Source organism: Microcebus murinus, chromosome 23 (assembly GCF_040939455.1).
Source record: "Microcebus murinus isolate Inina chromosome 23, M.murinus_Inina_mat1.0, whole genome shotgun sequence".
Taxonomy (NCBI): domain Eukaryota; kingdom Metazoa; phylum Chordata; class Mammalia; order Primates; family Cheirogaleidae; genus Microcebus; species Microcebus murinus.
In genome coordinates, this window is record NC_134126.1 from 21921262 (window position 1) to 21933380 (window position 12119).

At 51.9% G+C, this 12119-nt stretch overlaps 1 protein-coding gene and 1 long non-coding RNA gene across 4 annotated transcripts in view; one reads left to right on the forward strand and one right to left on the reverse strand.

Moving 5' to 3' along the window:
* PROX1 (prospero homeobox 1) overlaps positions 1-4077 on the reverse strand; it is a 52564-nt gene extending 48487 nt beyond the window's left edge. Inside the window, exon 1 of one of the 3 annotated variants that reach the window (XM_075997056.1) lies at positions 3747-3835. The gene's annotated coding sequence lies outside the window, so the exon portion shown is untranslated. Of the gene's footprint in view, positions 1-1510; positions 2748-3746; positions 3836-3984 lie in introns of those variants that run through there. The other 2 variants (XM_012781616.2, XM_012781617.3) reach the window with 2 other exon arrangements.
* The window catches only part of LOC105880522 (uncharacterized), a 161631-nt gene continuing 153565 nt past the window's right edge, over positions 4054-12119 (forward strand). The window contains exon 1 of the long non-coding RNA XR_012914549.1: positions 4054-4131. This is a non-coding gene — a long non-coding RNA (uncharacterized LOC105880522). The remainder of the gene's footprint in view (positions 4132-12119) is intronic.

Below are 12119 nucleotides of genomic sequence, written 5' to 3' on the forward strand. Positions count from 1 at the left end.
TATTTCAAATCAATCTGGAAATCAGCGCTTTTTTTAAAGAGAAAAAAATCAGATGGTTTGGTAACCCCCAAATCAATAGACTATACACCTCACTGTATTCAAGAGTTCATTTCTGCTAATTATCAACTTTTCCTTCAGAGATATTTCTGTTTACTGTCAGGTTAGGAAAGCCTTTTACGTTATGTTGAAGAACTCACAGGACATAGGTTAATACTTCAATTAACTAAGATTGTATTGTTTGTTAGGTTTTAAAATTTCATGTCACAATAGAATTCTCAAATTGTTTAAGATTTCATTTAAGATCATTCCATCCTACGAAAAATTCCATACATTTTTTACTTGCAAAATGAACACAGAATATTTTCTGAGACATGCCTAAAATACTAATTTCTACTTATTTAAAAAGTAATAATCCACCAAATTGGTAAATAAAAGAGATCAAGAAATCATCTTAAGAAAATACACTTACACTCTTCTCTTTTTGCAGAAAATTGAAATACTCTCAATGTCCTTTGAGAATGCACTAGGCAATAAGGTTTGAAAAATTCCTTACGTATACATCCTTTCCAATATATACACGTACTTAGTTAAAATCCTCTAATAATACGTCATGCATAATCCATTTTTATATTATAACAAGTACCATTTTTTCATTTCTTTAGTTAATCTTGAATCTAAAAATTCTTATATTAATATTGCAAATTTGAGACAATCCTTGAGATGATATAAAATGAATTCATTTTAAAAGGCCTATTTGAGTTTTAAAGCAAATAAAGAGGAGGTCTGGCAACTTAGAGAATAAGAATCTCAGGTTTTAAGATTGCATGTGCTGCTTATAGAGGGACAATGCTAAGAAACGAATAAAGTGAGAACAAAGATGTATGTTATGTGTGCATGACTTTTTTGCCCCCCACAAGGTGGTGATTAAACTAAATAGAATTCTGCATAATGGACACATACAATATCAATAAGTGCCAAGCACAGATAACCCCTATTAAAAATAAAGCAAATGAACATAGCCATAGGATGACATTTCAGTTACCAAGGAACTTCAAAAGCATCCAAGGAAAGTACTGGGGGGAACTTTGCTATTAAGTATAAAGAATAAATGACACATACTATCTCATTTTCATGGACACAATGACAACCACTCAAACAACAAAACCAACCAACAAAAACCATTCACCATCTAACCTACTCCTGTGCAAGTCAGTTTAAAGCAATCCATTTAAAGAAAATTTTCAAAGGCCAAGTTTTAAGAAGCCAGATACAGTGCTTACATCGAATTCCCAACATCTTCCCTTACACATCGAGCCACAGTCCTTAACTTCTTCTATTTTACGATTCTATAAACATGTCCGTGTCGCAGACCACAGACAGGTTAACAGGAATACTCTTCCTTCCTCACCACACACAGCCCATTTCGTTTTGAAAATACGCAGAAGTTCTTGCAAGAAACTCTTCGTAGAACTGACTGCCCTCATCTTGCATCAGATAGGAAAGCAGTTACCTTCTCTCGTACTTGAGATTTTCCTTCTCCATCGAAGTCATACCTAGGACATTTGGCACCTGTCTGGTACAATGACAGGCTCATTCTACTTGATGAAAGTATTTAACATATGACTTGAGAGAGTTTCTGCACGTACCTATTCCTTCTGAGCAAGGAGAAAGCGTGCTGGAAAGAGAAGCTTTCACAACGCTAACACTTTCAAACTGACTTTGGTATTCTTGGCAGTTACACATCACCCGTGGCTGTCCAGAGCAACACACACACACACACACACACACACACACAAAGGACAGCTCTCTCTCTCTCTCTCTCTCTCTCTCTCTCTCTCTTTCTCCCTATCTTTGCCAAGCAGAGACCTGGGAGACAGGCATAAACTGGAGGGAAGCAAAGGGAAAATCAGTCTCCCTCCACCTGCTGCCTGAAGTGGGAGTGCTTTGGGCTGGCTGGCAGACAGAAGCCTGGGACAGGGCCTCAGGAGCATCCTGCCAACATCCTTAAGAAAAAAATAAACAAACACATACCAACTTGTCCCCCACCCCCACCCCCAAAGAACTCACATGGCAGGGCTCAAAACACAACAACAGCCCGATTCCCATTAGCTCAGACAATCCTATTAACCAGGACAGCCATAAATTCATAAACCTCTACAACCCTCGAGCAAGCACTGCGGTCTGGAACTGTACAGACACACGCAGACACAGAGGAAATTTGCACCTGTCTTTCTTGACACAACACACCTGTCAGGCCCTGCCCATGCGCACTCTAATAGACTTCTGCCTACCTAGTTTAGGAAAGGAAATGATTTTTTTTATATATATAAGGGAGAGCATGGGTGGAAAAGGAGATAGAGAGAGACAGAGGAAACAAGAGGAGAGATTCTTCTAGCCTTGACTTTGAGAGGAGGCCACCCTGTGCTTGCTCTGTTTTTATAAGCTCAAGGAGACAACACAGACCTTCTTGGAAAAATAAAAACAAGCAGGTGAGTTCCCAGCCTTCCCCCAGGCGGAGTAGGGCTCTGGGTTGCCAAGAACAGCAGTTTCACACTCCAACCTGCCTCCTTGGGCTATTTAAAACTATCGCCCGACCCCTCCTCCCAGCTCTGCCCTCTGTCTGCCTGGAGAGCCCTCAACTTCCCAAGAAGCTGGGAAGGGCCCGGAGAGCTGGGAGCCTGTAGAAAGCTGCTGCCCCCTTTACGACCCCCATCACTCTCCCCACCAACGTGCAGTTTTAGCAGGAGGAGAAACCGGCGGCCACACGAGAAGAACGGACAACTTGCTAAACTGGACTTTGGGTGATGTCTGCCCCCCTACTCCACCGCGTCCCCCTCCTGGTCTGCTCAGGCAGGAAAGATACGGTAGCCGCTCTTCCCCCCCCCTTCCCGCCCTCCTCGCTTGCTCGCCTTCCCAGTAACAATTACTCTCACCTCTCCTCTCCTCCCTCCTCAGTCCTTCGAACTGGGGCGAAACGGTGGGTACCACCCAGGCAAGACCAAACCGAAGCTGCCCAGCACCGCCGGCGACGGCTGGGAGATTCCTCGCCACCCGTGTCCGCTACCCCTACCCCCACCCGGAGCGCGACCCTCGGGTCCTCGCGACGCTGGGGCCCCGATCCCTGCACCGCGCTAGCCCCCGAGGCCCCCAGTGCCCCCTTACCCGACTCCACCGGCCCCAGCCCTGGGTCCCCGAGCTCAGGAGAGGGGCGCCGCGCTCCGTTCGCGGGACCCATCACTCCGCCACCGCGCCAACCCCGATTTCAACATTTCAGCCTCGACAGCGTTTGGAGCGGAAAGTAATAGAGCGCCCCCCATCCTCTGCTCCCCACTCCCGGCCCTGCGCAGGGGTTAAAAAAGGAGAAGTGAAAGGTATGCAAATGGCAAGCAAATTGGAAGAGCCGGGGAAGAAAGGCAGCTATAATAAACAAGACAAAGAGAAAGGACGGGAGACTAGCCCCGGAGTTTGAACCCGGGGGAGAAGGGGAGGACGAGGGGCTCGGCGGAAAGCGGGCACCTAGAGGAACAAAAAGCGACCCGGTGCCCCTCGCGGTCCTGTCTCCCGAGAAGAGAGGGCAAGAGAAAGAAGGAAAGGAAGCAAGCGCCTCCTCGGACCCCAGAAACAGTACACAAAAGGTGACAAGATCAGCGACAAGTCCGGCAGCATCAGCCTTCCCCCCGTCGCCAACACCACCCCCGGCCACCAGCAGGAAAGAGAAAGAAATAAAAGCCAAGCGGATCACTTACTCTCAGCAACTGCCTGGGAGGAGCGCTGAGTTCCACCGAGGCTCCCGCTCAGAAACTGTTTAGAGGGCTATTTTATTAGGATTCATTTAAATAGCACCATTTTTCTCCTGGAAAAAAAAAAATGTTTACACGGCTGTGAGTCATGGGAGGCTCTTTTCTCTCCTTCTCATTCAAGAACAAGCCAGTGCAAGTGGTTCTGGAAAAGGGGAGGGACCGGCGAGGGGGAGAAGGTACTTACGCGGTGCGGAGAGCAGTGGGGACCGAGCCTCTCCTCTCTCTCTCTCTTTTTTTTTTTTTTTTGCCGGCAGAGAGAGGGAAGAAAACACGCGCGCGCACACACGGTGGTATCTTGCGGGTGATGACTGTGATAATTGGACGAGGGACGGTGAGTCCGTGCGCGAGCGAGCGGGCGACCGGGAGAGGGAGAGGGAGAGAGAGGAGGGCGGGGAGGGGACGGCAGAGGAGAGGAGAGAAGGGGCGAGAAGGGGCGAGGAGAGGAGAGGAGGAACCGAGCAGAGGAGCGGAGCGCGGGAGCGGAGGGGAGCGGAGGAGAGGAGCGAGGCGGCGCGCGGGGGAGCCGGCGGGCCCGGCGACAGCTCTTTTGCGCCGCTCCGCTCGCCCCGGCTGCAATGGTGTAGGGTTTCCGAGCGCTCCCTCGGCTGAGGGCTCCGCTCCACAACAAGATTTACTTTAAGACACAGCTGAAGGAAACAGGAAGACTGCACGTCACAGTCTGACTGACGTACCCGGCCCCGGCACCCAATCGCAATCGAGAGGCGCCTTCGGATTCAAGGGGGGATAGCAAGGCAAGAGAACTTGGGAGGAAAAAAAATATAAAAGGGGTGGGGGTGAGGGGCTGGGAGGAGAGGAGGGGAGAGGGGCCCCCGCGCTCCCCCGCCCGGGCCTCCATCCCCGGCCCCCACCCCCACCCCGGCGCTGCCACCGCTTCGGGGCGACTGGATCGCCCGCCGGCCGGAGCGAGCCATCTGCGGGCACCATGCAAGGCGGGAGACGGCGCGAGCGGCGCCCGGCTCGCGCTCGCTCCTCCAGGGCCGCAGGTCCTCTTTTTTTTTTTTTTTTTTTTTTCTCCTTTTTTCCTTTCCCAGATCCAGCTGATTGATCGAGTTCGCCGAGTGGCCGAGCGCGTGAGCGCTCCTCGGACTTGGGTGGAGGAAGGCACGGAAAAGTATCTGGGAGGAAAAGTGGGGGTTTTAGGAGTGGGGGCGGTGTAGGAGGAGGGAGTGAGGGATCTGCAGATCGTTCCACTTTTAAAACGACCCTGGGTAGTAGTATCAAGAATACATGTCACCTTTGCTTCCTTTTAAAGGGGAGGTGGGCAGCAAAATACAGGTAGGTTTGGTACTAAAATAATAGGTGCCAGAGGTTTCACACTGGGTCCGCTGCATCTGCTATCAGAAGATCAACACTGGCTGAGTCCCGGTCAGTCTCCAGCCGAAATTATTAGGAAGATGACTATTTACCCTTGGTTTATCTCTACCAACATTATTTGGATGGCAGGTACATCAGCCTTTAAGAAAATATGTTACAAACATTATCTCGCGATTACCCCCTCGATAACTCACTCACCCCAGAATGGCCAAGGAAAGCGGTTCAGGATTTACACAGTTTTGACGCCTGGGTGGCAAAACTTTAAAGTTTATTAGGGAAGAAATTTCAAACGCTTAAATCCCAGGCTCCAACGTCAAGCCGTAGAGAATTCACTTTGGTTTGCCATGTCTTGGATGAAAAATAACCAGCAAGATTTCTTTAGATAATGTGGCTCTTAAAGAGCTCCTTGGGCTTTGCAAGTTACAAATGCTAAAGAGCGAGTCTCTGCAGCCGCAGCTAGAACGTCCCTTCTCCCCCCCCACCCCTGCACAGTAAACGGCTTTTAATAAAGCAGACGCGTTTATGACTTAAAGATCCTATAAAAGCTAGGACTGGCAGGAGCTGCGAAGCAGAAACGTCCATACATAGTCGATTAAACACTCATTTTTTAGGTGGGACGAGGACAAGTAGTTTTTCGTGTGCCACTCAAATTTAATCAGATCAAAGGTTGGATCATGCTGTGTCGTGACAACAGGGTATTTATGAGATGTGTTACAAGCACACTGGCCAGACACTACCACCATCTTCTGGGACACACACACACACACACACACACACACACACGAACACTCCTTTCTAGGAAATTTACACTTTCAGCCTGAAATTTACCAAACTGTAAAGAGGATATTAAGTCTTCTCTCTGAGTAAGAATAGCGATGTTAGCACGTCCGCGTCTATACTCTGTAGGAAACTTTTGACATGGAATTCAAACATTGAAAGGAAGAAAAAAATTAGGCCGGCCAGGTTAGGTGTCGGCGATAAGAAAAGAGACTTTTGCTTGAGCACGCCCCAGCCTTCTTTTCGCCCCCTTTGGCCGCCCCCAGACACCCCCCCCTTATTATGAAAACAACGCAGATGAGCACAGTCGCACCTCCAACGATCGACTATTGTATCAAGTGTTCTAGTCGGGATGTGACAATTTAGGCTGGGGACAGAAGTAATCTACCAACATGTCCATTAGACACAGGATGGAATACTGCTTCTATTGGTTGGGTCCCTTCGAGGTAAGCGGGTGTATGGAGCGGGGAAATTTGGGGTCTGAAAATGGACCAAAGCTTCTTCCTTTCTTCTTTTTCGTCCTAGTATTTTTCTTTAAGCATCTTAGCTTAGTACATATAAGTTAGCGCCAGCCTACAGATAAACAGGTAGGAGTAAAGGATATATACCCTCCACACCTTAAAACCATCTGCTCAGTTTGACATTTAAAAGAGAGGAGAGCAGAGGAGGAGGAGAATGGGGGGGGGGTAGAAAGGAGGCTGGAACAGAGAAAAGGATTCAGACTCAGGAGAGAAATGGCTTGAACTTTAGTCCACAAGTTTGTGTCCATTGCATTCATTCGGCGCTCGGATGCACGTTTTGCACACACCACGCCCGGAACTGGCGGCGGGAAAAGTTCCCTGCGAACCCCAGTAGGTCCTTTCTCACGCCGGGGGAAGGCAGGCCCGAGTCGAAGTCGAGCTAACCCGCTTGGCAAACAAGGAAGCTCCCCCACCCCCAGCCTCAGTGGCAGAGGCTCTCGGCTGGCGACGCTTTGCCGCCGCTGTTCGCCGCCCGCATTAGGGCGCAGGAGCGGCTCGTTGCAATAGGAGCGCGCGCGACGCTGGGCGAGCGAGCTCGGTTCCTAGCGCCGCTCGGTGAGCTGCCTACGTGGAGCCCTGTCCTGTCCCTACTGTCGGGGCGACGCACAGGCCAGGCTCCTGGCAACCTCTCCTGCCAGAGCCGCGGCGCTCTCCCGGGTGTCCGGCGGCCCCGGAGCAAGGAATGAGGCCTGAGCCCCTATCTCGGGCGACTCCCGGTTTGTTTTCTGATAGGGGAGAAGCCATCAGTCAGCCTGGAGACGACAAGTCGCCTGGATGTTGGCTCCATCTCTGAAACAAGCGCCCGAGCCTGGGGTCAAGGCAAACCTTCCTTCTCCCCCACTGCCAGCACAACCCCAATAACTTAAAAAGTTAACCGCAAGTTCTGATCGGTCTCCCATCCCTATCTGCAGGTTGCATTTACTTATTTATCTGAAGGGTGATCTGCGTGTTCTTAGTCAAACTTTTGTTATCACTCACGCGTCTGGTTCTGGGTTAAATACACTTCGCCTTGACATTTCCTTGGTGTATTTTCCCCCTCCTGTTCTTCCTTCGAGCCGTTAGGTGGGGGGGGGGGGTAGGAGGGAAGACTGTGCATACGAGTAATTTAAAACCTTACAAACAACCATTATCAGATCCTAAACAAACCAATTCTGGGAATTTCAACCAGATCCAGTCGAGAGGCAAACGTGGGCGTGGATTTGGGAGAAGGATATCCAAGAACCTTCGTGGTCACCTACCCACGCACCCACCCACCCACTCACCCAGCACCACTACCACCACCGTCACCACCCAGAAGGAAGGAAGAGAGAAAAACCAGCCCCAGGGCGCAGGCCGGCCTGCTGCAGGCTGTTTAGAGGCAGACTGACTGACGGCCTCTCTCTCACTCTCAGCCCCTGTGCCCAGTGTGACGCCAAGCCCAACCTGGATTTGTTCTGAATGTGGGGGAAGTGAAATGCCACAAGATCAGTAGCAAGCGGCAGCTGCAGCGTTTTCTCTCCTGGGAACCCCACTGCTTAGAAGCCTCCCGAGTGATGTTTGTTTAACCAACAGCTTTCAAAGTAAACAGAGGCCAATCACTCCAAAGAAGTTGAAATATAACCCTTACAAGAATTTGGATCCAGGGGTGCTGGCAGAAAAAAAAATTTTTTTTTTAAAATAATAAAGCCCCGCCCCAAATAAGAGTCCCCTACATAGCTTAAAGGAGCGCACAGAATTGTCATAAAAATATAAATCCATCGAAAGGACCTATTACAATAAGGTGACCTCGAAGAAAATCACTCTTCGCCCACAAACACACACCCGCGGGGATGAGGGGGTTGTCGGTGACCGTAGGGGCGCGCTGCTACTTGATTTCATGGAAGTGGGCAAAAGCGATCAAAGGAAGGTACATTCCCTGCCCTGGAGTAGAAAGAGTAGGCTGGGAGCTCTTCGCCGCCAGCCCTGGCTTTGCCTCAGGCTCCGAACTTTCCAATATCAAGATATTAACAGATGGCGGTGAGCACAGGGAGGGCTGCTGCTTACATAATCCAGCCGCTCCGCCCGGCGCGCAGAGCCCGCGAGGCGCCCGCCAGGCCGCGCGCACCTTCCGCGGGGTGCTGCTGCTCCCCGAACTAACCTGCCCCCCTCCCACCCCACCCGGCGCTTGGAGGGCTAGGATTTGGAGAGGCATTGATTTCAGGGGGGGAAAAACACCCTTCGATCTGGTTGTACTTTATCTCCTTCAATGCACAGCAGTGAAGAAGCCGGAGACCCAAAGGCAGAGAGAAGTGGAGAGGACGCCTTGGGGAAGGACGGGGGGCTCCTCCTCCGTAATTGGGGGGGGGTGCTCAGAAGTGGAATTTGCACTATTTACACGCCCCTCCCCGACCACCACTTTGGCTCAGATCAGCACAGCTTTCGCTGTCACTAAAGTACAAAGGCAGTGTTGGGCCGCAGCCCAGGGGGAGTCGGGTGGGGTGAGGGTGAGTGTGCGGGGACGCGTTTGCACGCGGGGGCGCAGCGGGCAAAGTTACGCAAAGCCGCTGGGCACCGCTCCTCTCCCCGAGCCGTTGCAGGTTTTTAAGCGCTCATTCCCGCTCTGGAGTCGTCCCTCTCGGCTGCGTGGCCGCCTGCCGCCTTCCCGCCCTCACCCACCTCTCGAGAGCCCGGGTTCCCCCAAGAGTGCCCGGGTGTCCCCGCGTGTGCCGCGGCATGCGTGTTTGCTGAGCCTCCTGCCCGGCTGCGACTCGGTTTCGGAGCCGCCGAAACCTGCGAGGAATACGCCCGCGCGTGTTGGAAAAGTTTCGGGTTGGGCAGGAAGGCTGGGAGTCTCCTCTCTGGGCACTTGGCAGGAGCGGGGCTTCCTCGCCCGCGGCTTCCTCCGGGTGTCCTCGTCCCTCCCCTGCCCGCCCTTCCTCGCCTCGGCCCCGAGCTAGGTGTCGCGGCCTCTGAGCCCGGAGAGAGCGAGCGCGAGATGCTGCGGCGGCGGCGCCGCGCTCAGCGGAGGGCGCGCCCCACCTGCCTGCGCAGCCCGTGGGGGTCCCGGACGCCCGGCCCGCGCGCCCTGTCCTTCTCCGCCCCGGCCCCGCGGCCCTTGCCTCTTCCCAGGCCGCCGCAGGGGCTGGAGCCCCGCTCCGCTCGCCTGGGCTCGGCGCACGCCCGGCGCAGAGGGCAGCCACCTGCTCGCGGCGCACCGCGACGTCGGGAAACGTGGGACGCGGCCGGGGATGTCTGCTGCCACCAGGCCCGTGATGTCCCCGCGGCGTCCCCTCCCCCGCCGCCCGCCTGTTGCTGCAGCGGACAGCCAGTGGACCTGGCGGGGGACGTTAGGAGAGGCATTCTCTGGGGACCGCAGGGGGGGGGGGGGCGGGAGTTTGAAGGGATAGAGATCTTCCCTTCTGGCCGCCCCCTTTCTTTTGTCAATTAATCTAAGGATATTTGGCCGTTAGTCTCGGCTTCCCTTTCTTTGGTCCTTCACGTCAAGGGTGTGAATTAGGAGGAGGTGCTCTATTTTCAGGGGTTTTGGTGATGGGACTTAAGTAGACACTGTCTACTTTGCAAGGCTTTTGTTCAGGATGAGCAGCGGGGTAGAAATAAATAGGTGTAGGCTGGACACAGGGAAAAGAGAAGAAAACTCCCAGTTTGGATTTATTGGGGTAGAGAGGAACTCTGGAAAGTTTAAATGAGAGCAAGACAAAGTCGAAAGCCAGATTTCTATAATTTTTCTGGTAATATTTCTTTTATGAAGTATCTAAGTGTCTGTTTGTCATCATTTTGAGATCAAAAGGAAAATCCATATGCTGCATAGTTTTTCGAAATTGCTATTTAAATATGTTTTAAATGTTTTATCCAACGTGGAGTAGGCTGCTCAGCTGCTCAGAGGCAAGACTGGTGACAGGAACAGTGGGAGGGTTTGATGGGCTGCAGTGCTTCCAAAGACCTGGGCCATCCTCAGAGTCACCAAAGGAGCTTTACAAAAAAAATAAAGATATCAGGGCCCACCCCAGCTAGGCGATCAGTGGGAGGACCTGGGAGTCTGGGGGTCACACTGTGGCTCCAACTACTGCTCAGCCGGTTGGTTACTGGCTCTGTGACCTTGGGGGTGTGACTCAATCTGTCTGAGCCTCAGTTCTTTTTGTCTGTAAAGTGGGCATAATATCCAGATCGTAGAGCTATCGAGAGACTTAGACATAAGTGGAATTGTTCAGCACATGATTGGTGCTCAATACTTAGAAAGTATATATTGGCCACAAATGTGTGCTGACATGTGCTCTTATACAAGACCTCCCCCCTCACCCCCCAATGTTTTGGTGAGGTGAACTGGATTGTCACGGCATGTGTATGTGTATGCACATTTTGGAGATGCCACCTTTGGCATTTTATATGCGTACCCTCCCCCACCTTTTAAGCGATAAAGATAAATTGGAATTGGTGCAGGTTTGGAACTAGGCCCTGTGCTCCTGGACCTAGAACTGTCCATCAGGCCTACTGGCAAACAGGGGGCATTTCCCAGCCTGAAGTCTGCTCCTCCCCTTTTTTGGTCCTTTCTCCTTCCTTGCTTTATCCATGCCAAACCTTTCCTATAGAAACCGTCCCTCTGTGACCCATGAAAACACAGGACAAAAAGTTCTATTCAAGAGGGAACAACAAGAAGGAAAGAAAGTCGTCAGCATTCCTAGGTAAAGCAAAAACAAATGTATATCATACATGATATGTTTTCACGTTTGAATGAACAACTGCCCCAAATCCATATCAAGTAAAATACAACACCCTTCATAAAATTACCTTCGAACCAATGAACTACAAGCACAGCCCAAGGTAATTAAGGAAGAACCCAGGCAAAGACAGCTGCGAGAAGGGAAAGCAAGACAGCCAGGAAGGTGCCATGCTTAGCTGTGACTCTGCAGTGGAACAGGCTGCACCAGCAGACAACAGATCAAGAGGGCTGACAATTCTAGAACTAGACATGGCTATGAGTGGTTGCTTGAACAGCCACAGAAAGGTGTTTTGTCAGAGGCTTGAGATAAAGTAATCATATATTGGGGTGGGGGGGAGAGTAAGGAAGGGATTGTCATCCTGGGGCCTCTGTGGGTCCAGCCCCTAGAGAATGGACCCCCACCCCAGCGGTTGGGGGTGCCACTACTTTAATCCTTGAATAAGGAAGAGTAGAAACATGGTCCCTAGATGCCTGTCCCCTGAGTGCTTGTGGGTATCTCCAGGCAAGTGCAGAAGGTTCCTGCTGGCTAGCTACTCTCGGAACTCAGGTGCGAAATGTCTCTGACCCTGGGGGTCTATAACAAAGGACCCCCCAAGTCAACCTCATAGAAACATTTGGGGCCACACTGGCCTCTCCGCCCAAGCACCCTCCTGGTGGAAAAAGGCTTTCCCCTATACTTGCAGAAGTCAGGGGCAGAGGCCAAGTGGAAGAGTGGGGGTGGGTCTGGGGGTGAATAGGGGTGAGAGGGGAGTGTGGGGGGATCGCTGGGCTGGGCGGGGGAGGGGAGAGAGTATAGGTGGGGCGGCGGAGTATGTCTGCAGAGTGACAGGGCAGGGCAGGGGTGGCAAGTGCAGCTAAGGAGGGAGGGAGTGGAATGGGGAGAGAGCTGGGTGGGGTCCCACTGCGGGAGCATGTAACTGGGGGCGCATGGGGTGGGGGGGCAGGAGATTGGGGGTGGGCGAGGAGCGCCAGAGTTCCCTCAGGGCAGGA